This window comes from Monodon monoceros, unplaced genomic scaffold, assembly GCF_005190385.1.
Source record: "Monodon monoceros isolate NGI ecotype Baffin Bay Population unplaced genomic scaffold, NGI_Narwhal_1 Super_Scaffold_6, whole genome shotgun sequence".
NCBI classification, from domain to species: Eukaryota; Metazoa; Chordata; class Mammalia; order Artiodactyla; family Monodontidae; genus Monodon; species Monodon monoceros.
Window position 1 is genome coordinate 28,494,086 of NW_021703783.1, and position 20,500 is coordinate 28,514,585.

Below are 20,500 nucleotides of genomic sequence, written 5' to 3' on the forward strand. Positions count from 1 at the left end.
AATGTATGTTTTTTAAATGCTAGATGCTTATGGACAAAACTACTCAGCGGCATAGCAGAAGAATAATAAAAATGCCTAAATATCAGCTAATGATTTTACGACATACACCAGTGTGTCTGATAAGCACAAGATTCAGATAAGGGAAATGTCAACTTAGTTTATTTTGCTTTAAATTAGGAAACAGTTCCTTTACAGTTCTAATGTATACTTAATGGGGAGCCTTGTAAAAACAACAGTTAGGAATAAAAGCTTAAAACAAGATTTTTAGCAGTTTTAATGCTTCAGAGATCTTTGTATCTACCGCATTGTTAATAGACATTAAGGTTTCAGAACCAGAACATATACCTCACTCTTTTTATTCACTACCACTTCCTCTCTCCTCTCCTCTTCTCCCCTCCCCTTAGCTCTCATAATCTCTCTTTATTTTTTCCAGCTTGCTCTGTGTGCTTACCTCCTGTATAATTAGCATAAATAATCAGCAATATAGGAGCGGTGTGGTACAAATGGCACACCTTGGTTGTGTTGTCAGCAACCACTTCAAGTGGTGGCAGTCTAAACATTTGCACTCTTCTTGTCACAATGTCTCATATTTAAGTATTTCATCACAAGTAATTCTTTTAAAATCCAGTAGGTAAAATATCTGTATGTCTCTCCATGGTTAATACCTGACCCATAAGCCACATTTCCCTATCCATTGAAGTGTTGACTGGCCAAAACACTTGACTCTACATGCCTGGAAAGGGTGTTAGCTACAGATCAGAATTATTCCTTCAAATTAAAACAAAGCACAAGAAACCAAAATTGTTCTTCCCTATTAAGAACTGAGCAGAGGAAAACAGAGGGTTTGTTTAGCAGTAAACCAAGTAAAACCAGGGCTATGGTACCTTCTACTTTGCCAAGGCTAAAGTAAGGCCATGACTTCAGGGATTACAAGATTCCAGGAAGGGAACAACCTGGCACTTTCTGGAGCCAGTTATTAATGTGATAGATAAAAAAATAGCAGAGGTTCCCAGTAAATAATAAAATATGCAGGAAAATCTCTTATTTGTTTCTTTGCCCATTCCCTGTCTTCACTGCCAGACTCAAGATTCTGGAGTTACTATTTCCCCTCCTTGTGCTCTGTTGAGTATTCTGTGGGTCTTCCCAGCTGGAAGACAATTTTTCATTCCCATTCTTCCCAAAGAAAGTGTGAGCTTCTTTAGCATGTAATAATGAATTCCCAGTTTTGAAGAGGTAGAAAACTCTAATTTCCAAATCACTAGTACTACTCCGCACCCTCCTCCATCCCCACACATATATGGGGCCCAAGATGTGTACAAGGACAAAATTATACTGTTAGATAGTACTGTACAAACTAGTCAGATTCCCTAACTCAAAAGTGAAGGAATTGTGGGTGAGAGAATTCATTTGCTCAAATTCACACTAGTTACTGGCTAACTAGAATAGGATTTAGAGTTCCAGTTGAGTATATTTCCTAACTATTTATCTTAGTAAACTAATTTTGTTTACAAAATTTTATGACATCTTTTAATATAAGTTGGAGACCCCTGTGTCATCACAAAACTCGGGGTGGGATCACTGCCAAAGAGAAGCAGAGGATTTAATTGAAATTTAAAAAAATTCAATTTGTGCTGTGTTTATTCACAAGCTTCACTGATGCCAGATTTTTTTCCTTCAGTGTCTGGGTTTTGTTGGCACAAAAAATTACTCCCCTGGGTGATCTGTTTCTTTTCATAAATTTGCAATGCAATTTCAAATGTTGCATTTTCCTTTGATTTGTCATTGTCATCCTTTCCAGTATTGACTAACCATTGCACACCATTTTCTTTTTTTAAAATTTAATTTATTTATTTTATTTATTTTTGGATGTTTTGGGTCTTCGTTGCTGCAGGTGGGCTTTCTCTAGTTGTGGCGAGTGGGGGCTACTCTTCTTTGCAGTACACGGGCTTCTCACTGTGGTGGCTTCTCTTGTTGCGGAGCATGGGTTCTAGGCACGCGGCCTTCAGTATTTGTGACCCGCGGGCTCAGTAGTTGTGGTGCACGGGCTTAGTTGCTCTGCAGCATGTAGGTTCTTCCTGGACCAGGGAACGAATCCATGTCCCCTGCATTGGCAGGAGGATTCTTAACCACTGTGCCACCAGGGAAGCCCGCACACCCTGTTTTCAAACAAGATGGTACAGCTTCTTCAGAGAAACTACTGAGAAACTTGAGGAAGATTACCTGCTTATCTAAGGTAATTGCCTCTTAACTCTCTGTTTTTTGTAGCTCTTCTTCTTGACCCAGGTAGGTGGCTTCTGGAATAAACCAACTGGACCAAACCCATTCTGAAAACCTGTCTTAAGAGGTCTTATATCAGCTTTGCTTCACACTCATTTGCCAAACATCAAATAGATCCCTTCTCCTCTTCATTAGGTCTCCAATGACCAGCTGATTTAGATGTAGACTTCATGAAGTCCATGCATAATTGTTCTTACTTTGAAGCATTTAGTTCAATGACATATCTATGATGTATCTATGTTAAGTGCTAGCTCTGTAAGCACATGTGATGAGTGCTTCCCAAACGTAATTCCAATATACAATTCCATATTCTCCAATATCCAGGACACCCAACAGGTACTACAAAATATTACTTAGCTGCAGCCTGTGCTCTGGATCATGACACTTCTTCAATCCCAACCACACCTTTACATTGGAAACTATAGATATCGTTTTCCCTACTTTTAAATTTAGATATAACTAAAACATTGCATGCTTATCTTCCAGACTGTGAGGTCCTTAAGGACAATGACTATAAAGTATTTAACTTTGACTTCCCAGTGACTAAAAGCCTGATGTTTTAAGGGTATTTAATAAACGATGAATCAATAAATAAATGAATAAATAAGAAATGAATGAATGTGCTTCAAATCCCTCCCATACAAAGATAATGCTATTGATACTATACATTAATTAAGGCCAATTTTCTCTTCTGTGATAATTGTTTCTTTGCCCTTTCCCTACCGCAGCTCCCTTTCTTCATCTCCACCTCAAAAGGAACTATCCCTTTTCTGCTATGGTCCAACATTGTAGGAAACTGCAAGGCTTGTAGAAGATGCTGGTCTCATATATCAAAATAATAATTTGGCATGGCTTAATAAATTATCGGATATTAATTAGGGACAATAATCAGAATTCCAATCTGTAAGCAAAACTAACATTCTTCATTAACATATTATCTGGGGCCTGAGCATTGAAAGGGGCCACACCATTTCAAAGTTAGGGAAGCTAGACTGGAGCTCAGTTAGGAAAGGAATTGGAAGCAGAGTAAGATGGAGTTATAATACCAACTAGTGTGAAAATAGATGGGAACTTCTAAATGCAACCACAGAGACAACTCATATCTTCCCCACCCCCTGCAAGGAGATTGGATTTTTGATGGTTACTCAGCAACCACACTCTTTTGCACATACCCATCTCAGTGACTTCTCACTTTTTTCCCTTTTAGAGCTGCCTTTGATATTCATTTATTACTCACATTTCAGATATCAGCAAATGTACAGTTTGTTCTGAAATCTGAACCCTACTCAAGATGGTCCATCTGCTACAGAGAGTTCTGTGTCACTGACCACACAGACTAAGGACAATAGCTATGGCAGAGTATTTTAAATGTACAAATCCTTCACTGCTGAGTTCCACTTCTAGAAATTTAATCTAAGGAAATATTCAGAAATGTGCTCACACTGATTTCTCATTATTTATAATGTCAAAAAACTGGAAACAATCTTAAATAAAGTTGTACACTAGAAATTGGTTTAGTAAATTATGATACCTCCATACAATCAAATACCTTCAACTAAAAATCAAGTCATGATGCCATATTAACATTTTTATTATCATGAAAACCTGATTATCATATATTCTTTTAAAATGCATACTATTGAGTTATTTTATTACATATGTAAATATGCACATGAAAAAATCCTAGAAGGATAAAAGTAAAATGTTAACAGTGGTTATCTTTGGGTGGTAAGATTATAGTAAGCATTAATAACTTTTTAGTTTTGGGGCTAGGTTTCTGATTTGAAAATATATTATTTTGTAACTAAAGCATTAATTAAAAAAAATAGAACAGGCAAAAGAGGAGATTAACTATTTGTTGGGAATTCAAGAGCAATGAAATTTCTCCCTTGTCTTCAAAATTATCTCTGCAATAAGCTTATTGATGTCTAAAATTTAAATTTAGAGACTCATTTCTTTGTTCTTACTATCTTTTGATATCTTTCAATATCTATATTGAAAATATATCTAAAAGGCAAAACATTCATTCCACTAAGCATTATACAGATAGGAGGCCAATGCTTTTTAAGCTATGTCTGTGAAATCAATTTATTAGATCTTAGCTTGAATATAAAATAAATTAAATGGAGTAGAATAGAAAATATCTGAGTTTATCCTTCCTAATAAAGGAAGGTATTATTTCAGGATACTTTAAGTTCAGTTATATATGTGTGTATTGGGACATGAGGTAAAATGTATTCTTTATGGAAGGACATGGTTGATCAGTTTGAAATTCACTGTGATAGTGTGAACACATAGGCTAGATCTTCTTCTGAAACGTGTTTTTGATTGTGGCAGAAGATATTTGTGAAAGGGCACTGGATGCTTCAAGTAGTTGAAAGGGAAATTCCTAGGTTTTAAGAATGCAGAAAGGGAGATGAGAGTATCAAAGGACACAATTCATTCTGTGGCTGTCTTTAGCTCCCTTTGGCTCCCCTGGGGAAACTAAAATATAGCACAGAGCCCCATTCAGCAGTTGTAGCGGATAGAACTTTTATAGTTAACTAAAGTTTAGGAGTATAGGATCAGTGTAACTCATTGAGCTCTTTAAGATCTTATTATCTGTTGGTATCTACAATTTGTTGGTACTTGTTCTGTGGTGTGAAAGTGAAAGCATACACCTCAGGTTAGGATTTGAACCCAAGGGCTGGGACTCAAACCCAGCCAAAATCCATATTGGGACTTGAACCCATGGTCTTTTAATTAGAATTGTTCACCTGGTGTTAGGGCTTACTGAGGCTCAGGTTCTTTGTGTTTCACTGCAGAATGAATTCAGCAAGAAGCAAAGTGATAGGCAAGAAGTAGATTTATTAATATAGGATGCTTGTGAGAGATGTAAGTGAGCAGGCAAGGGGGCTCTGCCCCAAGAATTAAGTAGGCTACATTTTTATAATCAAAAGAAAGTGGGGAGGGGAAGAAGACCAACTTCCTCATTCTTTGAGTAGATGTCAGGCTTACATTATTAGCTCCTTCTCAACATCGGGCAGGAGAGTGTTTGACCCTATAAGGTCAAACTAGGACTGTTATGGCACTTATTCAAATCAGCAGAAGGGTGGTACTATATACTAAAATATGTTAAGTCATCTCAGGTTTCAGTATAATGAGAGTCTTCCTTCTACTTTGGAATGTCACCTTTCCCTTGGTTATTCCTATCCTTGGTTCTAAGGATCATTGTCTTGCTGGACTGAACTAGCAGAATGCAGGCCTCATTTTTTCACTTAATGGCCTGGGCCTTTCTTGTGCTTTTATTGATGGCTTTATAGTTAAGCAAGCCTGCTTTGTTCCACAACGTTCTGATAGTTTTCTTGAGTGATCATTAATGTATAGTGGTTTCCCAAAGTTCCCTCTATGATGTATAATCCCCTAATGGGATTTCTAAAACTACCTGTGTAACTATCCTACTCTTTCCCTATCAAAAGTGGTACTAATCTGTATAAACCACATTTATGGTAACTGAATGATCAAATATATTGATATACTTCCAAATAACATAAGGAAGAGACTGTAGTGCCTTCTTTGACCTTCTAGAATCCAAGATTCTAAACAGTTTGGGAAGTCAAAATTTATCCTGACTTCTTATTCTGCACCAGTTCATGGATTTGCATCCTTTCTTGGATATTCTTTGTTGCTATACAGCCCAGAACTTCTCATCTGAGCAAAGGAATCTGGGGAAAAATACAGTAAATTGTCATGATTTTGTGTGTTGCCTCTTCAATGGATATTTGCATTCAAAGGAGGACCTAGTACTGTTGAGAAAGATCTTTAGCACACAAAAATGAGTCCAATCTGTGACAGGCCAGGAATAGATCTGTAGTGGATATTTCTCATGCTTTGACCTTTGTAATCTTTTGACATCCTCCCCCAAGGTAGACATCTAAGCCACAGACAGGTGACCTTAGCTCTGCTAATCACATGCATTCAGTTGAGACTTTCAGTTGGAGGAGAGTAATGTGAGGAGGCAGGCATTGTATTAAATACATTTTTCTAGTGAAGGTGGTTGCAGCAGCATACAGTTTTCAGGGCGGCAGTCATACAGTCCTTGGTATCTAATGCCCAAGGTCAGTGGTGTGAGTTGGGTTGTCTGTGCCCAGTAGGAGAACAATGAGATCTTGGCTGTAGTGGTTCTGCAATGTGATTGGGGCTTTGTTTCTGGCTGCATTGTTTACAAATCTGACTCTCTGGCTGTCGTAGAAATCTGTGCCATTTCTAGTATCTGTTAACATATTTCTTGCTGTTTAAATTAGTTAGAATGAGTTTTGTTGTTTGTGACTAAAAACTTCAATTGGTTACTGTCTTCCTTCAAATCATATTATGTAGACAAAGGTGGGCGAACTATGGGAAAATCCACCGGTGATGTCAGATGGTTCTTCCATGTACGTTATCTAATACTTACCTATGTATATTTTCTTTTTGGGAAGGACAGAGAACAACTGATGGAAATCTATTATTTAACTTTTAGTTATTTGTATAAGTGATGTTTGGTTAGAGTTCTTAAAGGTGAATTATTGAAGACTAGGGTGAAGGCCTTGAGATATAAGTCAACTCTTTCTTTTGACATTTGCTGGAATGACTACTTTTTTCATGTTTTGTTCTACTAGGAAGAAATTGTATTATTGAATTTACACTAATTAATGGATTCTGTTCATGTGTACAAGAAATAAAGTAAAAGAGTTATAAAGTAGATAAGTAGATAAAAAATTAAAAAATGACATCCTTTTATTCATTCATTATAGTCTTTAAACTATAAAACATTACAAGCAAAATAAAAATTTCAAAGTTGTTTTCACTTTTGTATTGACCCAGTCTATCTGATAAATAATACAAAAGTATAATTTAATCTACTGCTTGGCACATAGAGATCAACAAATACTTTTAACTAAAAGAATAAATGGCTTAGTAAGGAGAACCGAAGTTCATGCAATTTACATTAATTCAATGGGCTTTACAATCACAACAGCCAAACTTTCTGCACCATTGCTTCAAGAATTCTGTTGAATTCACATATTGGGAGGAGCATAATGAAAACCAAACATTCAGGTCATTAAAATGTTACACAGAAAAGACAATTTTAAAGTTTTTATTCAATATGCATTAGTGTGTGTGTGTTTTCTTTTTTAAAACTAGTTCTACTTTTAATTCTGAAAGATGAAGCTAATCATTTAGGAATTGTCATACTATCTTTTTCTTATAATTTGCTAAGTGGAAGAGTTTTTGAGATTAGGCTTAAGTCTTCTAAGGCCCAATAAGCAGATGAGTAAATATCAGTGACTAACATTTGAACTTTAATCATGATTATGATGGTTTAAGTTTTTATTAGCCACTTCTACTATAACTCTCATCAGCAAAGAATCTGAGTTTTGGGGCTATTTATGAAGAAAAATGGCTTCAACATTGCAATACACAGAATGAAAGCATTGTGTGTACCATGAGACTTTTTAGGTACATATCAAATTAGTGTAACTGTTAATTACATTTGGAAAAATGGGAGGAAAGTGTAGATTGAAAATTCTGACCTGGAGTAGGCTGACAGTGAAAATAATTAAATAAAGTAAAATACATCTTGTCAACTCAAAAACTATCTATTTTCAAGGTTTTCTGGGTTAGGCGGCATTTTTAAAATTGCTTTGAACAAATGTCTTTGAAATGTTTGCAAAACTACTTGGAGAAGCTGAGCTAATGTTTCTTAAGCAAGAAGCTGGAAGGAAAAGAAGGGTGGTAGCAGGCTGCTGAAGTAAAACACTTCTGCACAGAGTCAAGTTTATGGTGGCATTGAAGAGCAAAACTGGAGCTGGACAGATTTGGTCTCTGTGTTATTTAATCTCTCTATTTTTCAGTTTCCATATTATTAAATGCACTTACCCTTCAGGGTTTTAAGTGTTAAATGAAAAGTACTTTGCATAGTACATGGAATGTAATAAACTCCATAATAAATGGTGATGATGTGGTAATAATAAAGGTAATGATAATGCTATTTTGAGGGAAGCAGGCAAGAGGAGGGCAGTGTTTTTTATATGTGCTTGTTAATTCTCATGCTGCACATAGACCTACTAAAGCAGAACTTCAGGGCTTGGGACCTAAAAAAAAAATATATATATATATATATATATATATATATATATATTTTTTTTTTTTTTTTTGCGGTATGTGGACCTCTTACTGTTGTGGGCTCTCTTGCTGGGGAGCAGAGACTCCGGATGCGCAGGCTCAGCGGCCGTGGCTCACAGGCCCATCTGCTCTGTGGCATGTGGGATCTTTCCGAACTGGGACACGAACCCGTGTCCCCTGCATCGGCAGGCGGACTCTCAACCACTGCGCCACCAGCGAAGCCCTAAAAAAATATATTTTAAAAAATCCCCTGGAGACTGTGTTAATAGGCTAACTTTGACGACCACTGGAATTTAGTAAAGGTTGCTGGCATCTTATTGACTTTTGTGGTGTGAAGAAAACTGTAACCAAGAAAAGAACTCATACTTCTTTACACCTATGTGAATCTCTAGATGTGATATGAAACTACCTTACAGCTACACACAAAGCTTGTGTGTTAGCTTAAATAATCTCTTCAATTAAAAAATAAGTAAATAAACAGATCTTAACATTCTTAAGACCAATAAACACACTGAAAAAGCAAATAGCTAAGCCTATGTTGATTCATAAATAATATCTCTGACCAGTGAAGGTATCAGCTGTAGGTGGTTTGGAACTCAAGTGAGACCTGAGGCAGAGTTTACAAACACTATTTTCCTTCATATTCCTAATAGTTGTCCTCTAATCCTATTCTAGAAAACTCAGTGTCACCATGGGGCTGCAATCGTAATTCTGACCCCATAATTTTCTTCTCTGACAGATAAGGTGGACCCATGGACACTTCTCTGCATCCTTAAGTGGATAAGACCAAGCTCTGGGGGTAAAAAGTGTTAGTGAGGATGTGGAGAAAAAGGAACCCCTGTGCACTGTTGGTGAGAATTTGGGCAGCCACTATGGAAAACAGTATGATAGACTCCAGCAATCCCACTTCTGGGTATATATCCAAAGTTATTAAAATTAGGATTTCAAAAAGATATCTGTACTCCCATATTTATTGCAACATTATTCACAATAGCCAATATATGGAAACAACATAAGTGTCCATCAAAAGATGGATGGATAAAGAATATGTAGTAGGGCTTCCCTGGTGGCGCGGTGGTTGAGAGTCCACCTGCCAATGCAGGGGACACGGGTTCGTGCCCCGGTCCGGGAAGATCCCACATGCCGTGGAGCAGCTGGGCCCGTGAGCCTTGGCCGCTGAGCCTGCACGTCCAGAGCCTGTGCTCTGCAACGGGAGAGGCCACAACAGTGAGAGGCCTGTGTATTGCAAAAAAAAAAAAAAAAAAGAATATGTAGTATATACATTGAAATATATACAATGAAATATTATTCAACTGTGAGAAAGAAGGAAATCCTGCCATTTGCAACAACTTGTATGCACCTTGAGGGCATTATGCTAAGTGAAATAAGTCAGACAGAGAAAGACAAATACTGTATAATATCCATTATATGTGGAATCTCAAAAAGCCAAATTCATAGAAAGAGAGAGTAAAGTAGTGGTTACCATGGCTGGGGGTGGGGAAAATGGGGAGATGTTGGTTAAAGAGTACAAACTTCCAATTATAAGATTAACACAGGATTAAATATACAGGATTATATTTAATTACATAATTAAATATATTAAATCCTGTATATTAAATATTATATTTATATTATATTTATATTATGCTGTATATTTAATCCTCAGAATATATAAGATTTTCTGTGCATATAAGATTTTATATGCACAGAAAAATATCTATAATCTATGCTTATAGTTAATATTGCTGTATTATATACTTGGAAGTTGCTAAGAGACATCTTAAAAATTCTCACCACAAAAAAGAAACAGTAAATATGTGACAGGACCAAGGTGTTAGCTAATGATACAGTGGTACAGATTTTGCAATATATAAATGTATCAAATCAACACATTGTACACCTAACCTTACACAATGTTATATATCTATTTCTCAATAAAGCTGGGAAGAAAGGACTAAACTCTGAGATATCAGTGAATGTTTACTGGACTGTAAAATAAAGCAAATGAAATTGCTTCACTTATTTAAAATGACTGTGAAGATTTACTGAAGTCCATGCATTTGCTCCCAATCTTGAGTCCATGCAATGCATTTACTTTAGGTACTTTTGGAATAGTTTGTATTCTCTGAACTCAAGTCAGTCACATGTTCTGAGATATAGTCTGCATAGGAGCATTACCTACTGCGATATACTCAAGTTTACCACTCAGGGAAAAACGTCCTTTTAAAACATAATTTTAAAAGGATAAATCTGACTTCTGGAAGATTGAGAGGGAACTAGACAATGACCCTTTAGCAGCACTTTTTGGTGAGCATCAAAGGCAAGACAATAACATTCATAATGTAACATTTGTATAACACTTTACAATTTAGAAAAGGCTTTGCAAATGCTGTTTTACATTTTGAGTTTTGAGAACACTTATTTTATTTAGTTTGATTTCTGTAGTCAAAAAGAAAAGGAAAAGAGAGCAACATTAAGGAATTACCTGCCCAAATATACAGGTATTAACTGCTGGAGTTGGATCTTTAGTTTCAATGCTCTATTGACTAAATGATGTTCATGACTTCAAGTCCAATATTTGCATTGTAAAAAGTTTATATGATCATGGTTTGTATGTAGTAAAGAAATACTAGCTTATCAACTTTTGGTGTTGATTCTAAAATTAAGTATGATAGTTCCTTTACAGAGGTTTTACTAATTGGGTCAAGGTGCTAACTTATTGAATCCTCAACTAGGAGATAACTTCGTATCACAATTCATAGTGTTTCATAATATCCTCTGTGTCCACATAGAAATTTCACTGGTTTCAACAATTCTTTCTCAACAGGTAGTTAGAAAAAGAAAGCTACCATATTAAGCACACAGATATATTGCAGAGATTCTTGTATGAGGAATAAAATTCTAAAATTAAAAGGGTAATAATAAAATTCTCATTGAATTAATTACATAGAATGAGACTCAGATCCAATAATAATTACATAGTGTTTTAATAACACTCTATAATCACTAACTAGATAATTCAAACATCTTCCCTACAAAGTAGTGTGAATATTATCTTTGTGGTTTAGAATTATCATTTCTGATTAAATGTTTTTATAAAAATCATGCCACTTCATTGTATTTATAGCTTGTTTCTTCTCACTAATTTAAAGAACTTAACTTAGACATTAATTAAGCCGTCTGTCATGATTCTGTAGCCATGTGTTAATTTTCTGATAGGTATGGAGGGGAATAAAGGAGAGGCATAGATTTACACTATAGGATATGTATACATATACAAATGTGTGTGTGTGCACCTATGCTAGATTGTGAAAACACACATATACACACATATACATACCCTGTGTAATTCATAAAGTCTCTCAGAATGTACTACTAACCATTTTAAATGGAAATCATTGGGAGCTGAAAGGGTGGCATGAAAAAATATTTGTAGAAATGAACTAAAGAAGAGGTAGCAACTTTCTTAACCTGAACTAGATACAACAGCAAATCATTTTTGGTTTTGTTCTATTGTTGGCATACTCCTTTAGCTCCAGCAAACTTTTCTGATAATGATACCTAACCAAAGAAGGCAGCATATATTTTAAGAGCACTGGTTTTGGAGTTCAAAGACCTGGTAACGTTAGGGAAACACCTTGACCATCATTTTCCTCATATGTAAAATGAAACTAATTATCTAATTAGTGATTATAGAGTGTTAGGTGAAATGGTATGAAGTAAATCAAAACTGAAAGGGACACAAAATCATGCTTATGACAGTTGATTAGAAAATAGTAAGTAATCACTGCAATTCCCTTGGCTTTTTAATGGAGCATATATTTCAACTAAACTTGAATGTAATTTAACTGTAATATTGTTTAAGTCTATAGTAGAAATGTGCATTTTCTAGATTCAGGACATAAATTCTTTTCCTTAATTAAAAAAAAATTATGCCTTGTTTAAAATCTCCAACAATGCAGTGCAAAACACACTCTTGAGTGCTTGTCTGTTCCCACAGAATATCCTCTCAGAGAATTTAACTTCTGTCTTCAATTTTCAGAATGAGTGGAGAAAATTTAACTTTATATGACATTTCCTTTCCTTTTATTTTTCAAATTATGAGAGATTTCAAACTTACGAAATGTAATAATAGTAGCGAATAGTGGCACCAGGTTTGGTTCTCAAGCATTTTACATGTATTGAGTCATTAGATTTTCACAGTAACACTTTGAGGCAAATACATCAATTCTCTTCATTTTACAAGTGAAAAAAGTGAGGTTTGATGTAAGGTAGCTAATAAACAGCAGAACTGGGATGTGAATGCAGGTCACTTGACTCTGCAGTCTGGGTCTTAACCATGTCACAATACTATCTACTTTGTAAAAAGAGAAAGTAAGCCTCAAAATATGATAAATGTTAAATTTTGCCATGTTTTCTCCAGATTACTTTCTTCTTTGGGTGGCAGTAAGAAGATGATAAACAGAACAGAGGTAGTTGACCCCCATCTTGTGCCCCTTTCCAAATTCAGTGTCCTCCACAGAGCATTTCTACAGAGGCAACATTAGTCAGGAAACTAGTAGTTTCTTCATCAGTGGCACAGTGTGTCTTTGAAAATTAAGCCTGAAAATGCCATAAGTATATTAGAAAATTTGGTTTAAAAAGTTTAATTACTAGTTAGATGTTAAAAGATCATTAAGGTGTTTTACAATTTTTGGTGGACAATTTGTTCTTCATTAGAAATATTTACCTTCCATTATACTAGAAGAAAATAGAAAGAACTGTATAAAATTCAGAACCAATTCAGCCTGATTTTATTGCAATTCAGTCATTATAATAAACTCCTTATACAACATTCTTCTTTCCAAAGTATGCATTCTTTATGGGTTTTACTGTGGTACTCAATAGCAAGACTTTTATTATCAGTATTTCTGCATAATTTAGATAGTGAATTTAAGAGTTAAGATTTAAGAATTTCCACAGGGAGAAACTAAGATGGTGGGGTAAAAGGATATGGAGGTCACCTCCTCCCATGAACACACCAAAAATACATCTACATGTGGAACAATTCTCATTGAAAACTAACTGGAAACTGGCAGAAGGACTCTTATACAACAAAGGCTGAAAGAAAGATACACATGTAATTGGAATGAGAAGACCTGTGCCCCTGGGAGGAGACAGAGTAATAGGTAGATTGCATGAGTGAACACCTGCTCTGGAGAGTGAAAGGGTTGAGCCACAGACTGGGCATCCCAGTCCTGAGGCCCTATGCATAGTAGACAAGCCCCTTTGGCTGGTTGGAGAACTTCTGGAACAGATAGAAATGCTGGAGAATCAGGGACTCCACTAGAGAGGAGTGTGCAGATGCTGGATGCCCTCAAGCAAGGCAGAGAGGGATCTGCCCTAGAAGCTGCTAGGTTTCCCAAGAAACTGCTTCACCATGCTCCCCAGCCCGAGGTGAGTGAATGCCCAGACCCCACTCGCTCCATGCCACAGTGCAACACTGGATCTAGGGTAACTGGGACCTGGGAAAAGACATGACCTTGGGACACAGAGGTAACCTGGTCCTCAGGCAGAGCCCAGGTGGGGCAGCAGTGGTGTTGGCATTTACTCAAGTGGTACACTAGAAGCAGCCCAGACTTCTGATGATGAAAAGCTGAAAACTTTCCTGCTAAATTCAGGAACAAGACAAGGATGCCCACTCTCACCGCTTCTATTTGACAAAGTATTGGAAGTACTAGCCACAGCAGTCAGACAAGAAAAAGAAATAAAATGTATCCAAATTGGAAGAGAAGAATCAAAACTGTCACTATTTGCACTACACTACACACTACATAGTGAACCCTAAAGTCTTTACACAAAAACTACTAGAACTAATAAATGATTTCAACAAGGTAGCAGGATACGAGTAACATACAGAAATCAGTTGTGTTTCTATACATTAATAATGAGGTATCAGAAAGAGAAAGTAAAAAAAAAACCCCAATCCAGTTTCATCAGAAGAAAGAAAGAAAGAAAGAAAGAAACCTAGGAATTAACTGAACCAAGAAAGTGAAAGACCTATACTCTGAAAACTATAAAACATTGATGAAGGAAATTGAAGATAATACAAAGAAATGGAAAGATAACCTGTGCTCTGGGATTGAAAGGATTAATATTGTTAAGATGGCAATACTACCTAAAGCAATCTACAAATTTAACAAGATTCCTATTGAAATACCCATTATATTTTTCACAGAATTAGAACAAACAATCCTAAAATTCATTCCAAGACCCCCATTGATTTCCCAAGTGATTTTGTGAAAAAATTAGAGGTTATCACTCTCCCAGACTTTACACTACATAGCAACAGTAAACAGAACAGCAAGGTACTGGCTCAATAACAGACATATAAATCAATAGAACAAAATAGAGAGCCCTGAAATAAACCCATGCTCCTGTGGTAAATTAATCTATGACAGAGGAGGGAAGAATATACAGTGGAGAAAAGAGAGTCTCTTCAATAAGTGGTGCTGGGAAAACTGGAAAGCTATGTGTAAAACAATGAGATTTGAATATTCCCTCACACTAAATACAAAAATAAACTCAAAATGGTTTAAAGACCAAATGTAAGACATGAAAATATTAAACTCCTAGAAGAGAACACAGGGAGAACTATATTTGAAACAAATAGTAGCAAAGGACAAAATGACAAAGATAAACTACGGAATGGGAGAAAAGATTTGCAAATGATGTGACTGACAAGGGTTAATATCCAGAATATGCAAATAGCTCATACAATTCAGTATCAAAGAGGAAACAATACAATAAAAAAATGGGCAGAAGATTTGACTAAACATTTTTGCAAAGAAGGCATGCAGATGGCCAACAGGCACATGAAATGATGCTCATTGCTAATTTTTAGAGAAACACAAATCAAAACCACAATGAAATGTCACCTCACACCTGTCAGAATGACTATTATCCAAAAGACCACAATAACAAATGTTGCAGAGGATGTAGATAAAAGGGAACACTTGTACACTGTTTGTGAGAATGTAAATTTGTGCAGCCACTATAAAAAACAGTATGGAGATTCGTCCAAAAGCTAAAGATAGAATTATCGTATGATTCAGCAATTCCTCTCATGGATATATATCTGAAGAAGACAAAAACACTAATTCAAAAAGATACATACACCACAATTTTCATATCAGCACTGTTTACAATAACCAAGACATGGGAGCAAACCAGGTGCTCATCAACAGAGGAATGGATAGAGAAAATGTGGTGTTTATATACTATGGAATACTACTCAGCCATAAAAAAGAATGAAATACTACCATTTGCAACAATGTCGATGGATGTAGAGAATATTATGCTTAGTCAGATAAGTCAGACAGAGAAAGACAAATACTGTATATTTTGACTTATATGTGGAATCTAAAAAATAATACAAACGAATGTTATGAAAAACAGAAACAGACACACAGATATAGAAAACAAACTTATGGTTACCAAAGGGGATAAGGGGATAAGGAAGGGGGGAGGGACAAATTAGGGGTATGAGATCAACAGATACAAACTACTCTGTATAAGTAGTATAGATAAGTAATAAGGATATATTGTATAGCACAGGGAATTATAGCCATTATCTTGTAATAACTTGTGATGGAGTATAATCTGACAAAATACTGAGTCACTATACTGTACACCTAAAACTAATATACTATTATAAATCGACTATACTTCAAAAAAATAAATAAAACATAATAAAATACACAAAGAGAATTTAATATCTCATGTTTTTATATAGCAAACTGTTTTTCTGCATTAGGAAAAATTCATATTTTTCTTACTGCCCAGCTCCTCCTTTAGAATAGGATTTTTATGATTTGTTGAGGTCTAATTGTCCATTTTTCTTTGTGCTTTCAAAATTCTTGGCAATGTATTTTTAGCACTTTGGAAAGTTAAAGCAAAGTTTTATCTGGCTATTTAATGGTTAGTACAATATCTACAATCCAGTGATTTCTGAATGTGAGCTAAAGATTTCCCTTTTTGGCAAGATATATTCAAGCTCCATTTAAAGCACATATTTAAGTCATTTAACAAACATCTAACAAGCTCCAGTTCCAGGCATTCCATTCTAGTGGGAGATTTTATATTTTATTGGATTTGTCATCTCTGTCTTAAGTGTCCATAAAAATGGATTATTTTCATACATTAAAATGAAGCTACTGACCTTGTTTAGGAGAGTGTGCTCATGAAATGGCATTTGAATACCAAGGATGTGCTTGCCTAGCTATTAGTACTCTTTAATCTGTTATAAATCAGTTTTTCTCTCATGAAAAATGCTTCATTTAGGGATCCAACAAAAAGGTAATGAAGTCAGATAAATTTATCAGCCACTATTAAAGCTCCAACTCAGGTCTTTAATATTTTAAAACAGATGCCCTGTTATCTTATTAAGAAAACAATCTAATTTCTATACATTTTGATATGAAATAAAAACAAAATAAAAGACCTTCTACTTATATATTCCTTTCTTGAGGTCTTAGAATAATTAAGATATTTTATAGAAAGATTCTTGTATAATTACTACTGTCAAATTAGTATTTTATATCAAATGTGAGACTGACAAAGATGCGCATTTTAAAATGGGTTGTTCAGTCTAGCCACAGTACATACTTTTACAACAATGTGAGTAAATATGATTATTTTATACTAAATGCAATGCATGCTGAAATAAAGAATGATAATAAAAGCCAATGCTTTGGGACACTATAATGAACTGAATGTTTTGGTCTCATCTAAAATTCATATGTTGAAATTACAACCCATCCCACACCCCCCAGTGTGATGGTATTAGGAAGTGAGGCCTCTGGGAGGTGATTAGGTCATAAGGGAAAGGGAACAGTACCATTATAAAAGAGTTCTCAGAGAACTCCCTTGTCCCTTATGCCATGTGAGGGCACAGAAAGAAGACAGCTGTCTATGAAATGAAAAGTGGGTTCTCACCAGACACCGAATCTGGGGGGAACTAAACCTTGAACTTCTCAGCCTAGAGAATTGTCAGAAATAAATTTCCATTGTTTATAAGCCACTCAGTCTATGATATTTTTGTTATAGCAGCCCAAACAGAATAAGACAGGATTTACAGTAAAATTAAACAAATAAATTGACTTAAACTATTGCTCTACTCAATAGCATTTATGAGGATATGTGTGACCTGATGCAGTTATATAAATCTTTTGTTTCAACTAGTGAGGAAAACACTCCACAAATTAATCTAAATATTAATTTATGTCAAAAGTAATTTTTAAGTATGAAGCTATTATAGTAAATATTAATGTGACTATCAGTGAAGAATATAACAATTTTCTGGATAATGAATGCAAACCACTTTGAGGTGAATTGGTTATTAGTCTTTTCTTTTAGGTCAATAGAAGTCACAAAATTATTTATCATGTCTCATACAACTTTGCCTATAGAAGCCTAATTAAAAATTATTTTTTTCAATTCTAATATTTTTAGGTATAGTTGATTTAAATATTATTTACAATATTATATTAGTTTCAGGTGTTTTATAGTGATTCCAAATTTTTATTTATTATACTCCATCATAAGTTATCACAAGATAATGGCTATAATTTCCTGTGCTATGCAATATATCCATGTTGCTTATCTGTTTTTTTTTTTTTTGTGGTGTGTGGGCCTCTCACTGTTGTGGCCTCTCCCGTTGCGGAGCACAGGCTCCAGATGCGCAGGCTCAGCGGCCATGGCTCACAGGCCCAGCCGCTCCGCGGCATGTGGGATCTTCCCGGACTGGGGCACGAACCCATGTCCCTGCATCGGCAGGCGGACTCTCAACCACTGCACCACCAGGGAAGGCCACTTATCTGTTTTATACATAGTAGTTTGTACCCCTATCTTGCCTGTCTCCGTTTTCCTCTCCCCAATGGTAACCATTATTTTTTTTTTCCTCTATATCTGTGAGTCTATTTCTGTTTTGTTATATTCATTCATTTGTTTTATTTTTTAGATTCCACATCTAAGTGATAATATACAGTATTTGTCACTCTATGTCTGACATTCCACTAAGCATAATACCTTGTGTGTCCATCCATGTTGTTGCAAATAGCAAAATTTCATTCCTTTTTATAGCTGAGTAATATCCCATTGTTATATATACCAGATCTTTTTATCCATTCAGCTCTTAATGAACACTTAGCTTGCGTCCATATATCTTGTTTATTATAAATAATTCTGCTATGAACATTGGGGTGCATGTATCTTTTCGAATTAGTGTTTTCATTTTCTTCAGATGTATTATATATGGTGGTACTAATTTATAATACCACCAACAATGCACTTGTTCCTTTCTCTCTACATTTTTGCCAACACTTTTTATTTGTTGTATTTTTGATAATAGCCATTCTGACAGGTGTGAGGTAACATCTTACTGTGATTTTGATTTGCATTTCCCTGATGATTAGTGATGTTGAGCATCATTACACATGTCTGTTGGCCATCACTATGTATTCTTTGGAAAAATGTCTATTCAGATTCTCAGCCCTTTTTTTTTTTTTTCCGGTATGCGGGCCTCTCACCGCTGTGGCCTCTCCCGTTGCGGAGCACAGGCTCCGGACGCGCAGGCTCAGCGGCCATGGCCCACGGGACCAGCCACTCCGCAGCACGTGGGATCCTCCCAGACCGGGGCACAAACCCCTGCCTCCTGCACCGGCAGGTGGACCCTCAACCACTGCATCACCAGGGAAGCCCTCAGCCCATTTTTAAATCAAGTTTTCTTTTTAGGTTTTTTTTTGATGTTGAGTTGTATGAGTTCTTTGTATATTTTGGATTTTAACCCCTTATCAGATATATCATTTGAAAATATCTTCTCCCATTCAGTAGGCAGCCTTTTCATTCCATTTGTGGTTTCTTTCACTGTGCAAAAGCTATTTTTTTAATGAAGTTCCATTTGTTTATTTTTGCTTTTTTTACGTTGCCTGAGAAAACATATCCAAAAAAATATTGCTAAGACCGATGTCATAGGCTGTACTGCTTATGTTTTCTTCCAAGAGTTTTATAGTATCCGGTCTTACATTTAAGTCTTTAGTCCATTTTGAGGTGGCTTTTGTTGTTGTTTTTATATATTGTGTGAGAAAGTAGTCCAGTTTGATTCTTTTGCATTTAACTTTCCAGTTTTTCCAAAACCATTTATTAAAGAAGCTGTCTTTTCCCCATTGTATAGCCTTGCCTCTTCTGTCACAGATTAACTGTCTGTATAAGCATGGCTATATTCTCTTTCTGTTCCGTTGATCTATGTGTCTGTTTTATGCCAGTTCCATACTGCTATGATTATTTTAGCTTTGTAATATACTTTAAAACCAGAGAGCATGATATCTCTAGCTTTTTTCTTCTTTCTCAAAATTGCTTTGGCTCTGGGGTCTTTTGTGTTACCATACAAATTTTAGGATTATTTGTTCTAGTTCTGTAAAAATGCCATTTTTATTTTGGTAGAGATTTCATTGAATCTGTAGATTGCTTTGGGTAGTATGGTTATTTTAACAATATTAATTCTCCTAATCCATGACCATGGTATGTCTTTCCATTTGTTTGTGTCATCTTTGATTTCTTTCCTCAAAGTTTTATGCTTTGCAGAGTTAAACTCTTTAACATCCTTGGTTAGGTTTGTCCTTAGGTATTATTCTTTTTGATGCAGTTGTAAATGGGATTGTTTTCTTAATTTCTTAAATAGTTTGTTAGTAGTATATAGAAGTGCAACAGATTTCTGTATATTAATTTTGTATCCTGAATTGTCCTTGATTTCATTTATAGGTCCTAATAGCTTTTTGGTAGCAACTTTATGGTTTTTATATATAGTATCATGTCATCTGCAACAATGACACTTCCTTTTTCCTTTCTAATTTGGATACCTTTAATTTCTTTTTCTTGTTTGATTGCTGTGGCTTAGACTTCCAATAATATGTAGAATAAAAGTGGCAAGAGTGGGCACCCTTGTTCCTGATCTTAGAGGAAATGCTTATAGCTTTTCAACATTAAGTATGATTTTGGCTGCAGGTTGGTCATATATAGTCTTTATAATATTGAGGTATAT